At 39.4% G+C, this 2,411-nt stretch overlaps 1 non-coding gene across 1 annotated transcript; it reads right to left on the reverse strand.

The window, feature by feature from the left end:
• Nucleotides 1-418: 418 nt before the first annotated feature.
• Nucleotides 419-525, reverse strand: LOC141702701 (small nucleolar RNA R71). The gene has a single exon (XR_012567233.1). It is a non-coding gene; the product is annotated as a small nucleolar RNA R71 (small nucleolar RNA).
• Between the last annotated feature and the right edge of the window lie 1,886 nt (nt 526-2,411).

A 2,411-nucleotide genomic window follows, 5' to 3' on the forward strand; every position in this document is an offset into this window, starting at 1 on the left:
GAAAGTTGAAGAGCCAATTGTAGTAGCTATGGGTGATCAAGCGGATAATCCGAAGGCTTTGATGGACCATTCTAAGCCTAAGATTAATGACATTCAGTCTAGCATCATTAGACCAGCCATCAAGGCTAAAACTTTTTAGAACAAGTCAAGCATGATCCAGATGATACAGAACTCAGTTCAGTTTGGGGGTTCTCCTACTGAAGACCCCAACATGCACATCAGGGATTTCATCGAGATCTGCGACACTTTAAAGTTCAATGATGTGACTGAAGATGCTATCAAGCTACGACTCTTCCCATTCTCTCTGAGGGATAAAGCTAAGTGCTGGTTACATTCTCTACTAGTAGGGTCTATCATCACTTGGGAAGATCTCGCTCAAAAGTTTCTCACTAAATTCCTCCCCATGGCGAAGACTGCTGTAATCAGGAATGCTCTTACCCAGTTTGCTCAACAAACTGGAGAATCTCTGTGTGAGGCTTGGGATCGATATAAGGAGATGCTAAGGAAGTGCCCACACCATGGCATGCCTGATTGGATGATTATCAACTATTTCTACAATGGATCGGGTCCTACTTCTAGACCCATGTTGGATGCAGCATCAGGAGGAGCCTTGTGGGCTAAGAGCTACGATGAAGCTTATGAACTTATTGAACTGATGGCTGCTAATGAATACCAAAATCCTTCCCAGAGACTGACTCAGGGGAAAGTAGCAGGATTTTTGGAGTTGGACACAACAACTACTATCGCTGCCCAACTTAAGGCTCTAACAATGAAGGTGGACACTTTGGCTAATTATGGAGTTAATCAAATCAGCAGTGTCTGTGAACTTTGTGTTGGTGCCTATAATACTGATCAGTGCGCAATTTCCAGTGAATTAGCTCAGTTCATGAGCAACTTCCAGCGATCGCAGCAACCTGTGCCAGCCACCTATCATCCTAACAACCGCAATCATCCTAATTTCAGTTGGAGCAACGCTCAGAATGCGGTTCAACAACCTTATCAGCAGTATCCAGCTAAGCAGTACAACCCCCTGGTTTTCATCAACCGCAGTATACACCAAAACAACAACTCCAGCTGCAACAAGCTAATGAAAAATCTGAATTAGATGAGTTGAAACTCATGTGTAAGAGTCAAGTTGTTTCTATTAAGAAAATCAAATTGGGAAAATTTCCAATGCCATGCTAAATCGACAACCTGATACATTACCTAGTGACACTGAAGTTCTAGGAAAGATGGAAGCTAAGGAGGAAGTAAAAGCAATCACTTTGAGGTCTGGGAAGGTTGCGAATCCCGAACAAACTCAAGAGTTGACTGAAGAAGCTGAGGCTGAGAAAGAAGCAAAACAGCAGGATAAAGAAGTGGAACCAATAAAGACTACTATTGAGCACTGTTATTCCTAGTGGACTAACAATGAGATTTACAGAAGGGGGGTTGAATGTAAATCTCAAAACTTTTTCAAGTTTTGAGCAGTTTTAAAGGCTTTGTGTTCAAGATAAACAAGTGTGTGAATTGCTTTAAGCTAATACAGACAGATATATATTCAAGCACTAATGTAAAGAACACAACAGACCTTAAAAACTTTTCTGGTGGATTTGTTATTCCACCAGAGATGGTATTTCAGAAAATCTGTGATTCAAGATGTTGATCACAGCTGCGTCCTAGTACAAACTAGATAATTTTTCTCTCAAGATTTTTCTAAACAGCACTGGAAAAATTCTTATCTAATTACTAGCTGCTACTTGGTTTATATATCACCAAGTGTACAAGTGAAGACAAAGATAAAAATACAATAATAAAATAAGTTCTCCACTTGTTTCTTCTCCATATCACTCAAGTACTTTGTTGACTATTGCCTCTTTGTACTAGAGTAGAACGGCTGCTTTTTCTGATGTTCCTGAAATTAGGTTTCCACATTTCAGTTATCTCTGACAACCCATGTGCCTCTGTCTACTGTTACAACTACCACTTATCAACTGCTATTTAACAGAACATCCGTTGAAGCCTTCATCCGTTGATGGATTTATCCGTTGATGTGTTAGCAGTTGAAGCTCTATCCGTTGAAGCTTTAGAGACATCCGTTGAAGCTTTGTTTCTCATCCGTTGAAGGTCTTTAAGACATCCGTTGATACCACTTCATTTATACAAAATTACAAGGCATGAAATATTTACAATTGGCCTTCCTATTTGCATATCTTCTAGTAGTCAACATGACTTATATTTTCTCTCAACTTCTAAGAATTATATCTTAAATACAGAGACTGAAATGTGCTACAACACTAGACTTATTTCTAAGTAAAGCTGCACCATCAACGGATAGCCAAAGTGGTCTTATCCGTTGAGGCTGCAAACACTAAACTTCTACTTAAGTGTTTTGTTAAACATATCATCAAACTAATGCACATATATTCCTA

The sequence above is a fragment of the Apium graveolens genome, unplaced genomic scaffold, assembly GCF_009905375.1.
Source record: "Apium graveolens cultivar Ventura unplaced genomic scaffold, ASM990537v1 ctg5530, whole genome shotgun sequence".
Lineage (NCBI taxonomy): Eukaryota > Viridiplantae > Streptophyta > Magnoliopsida > Apiales > Apiaceae > Apium > Apium graveolens.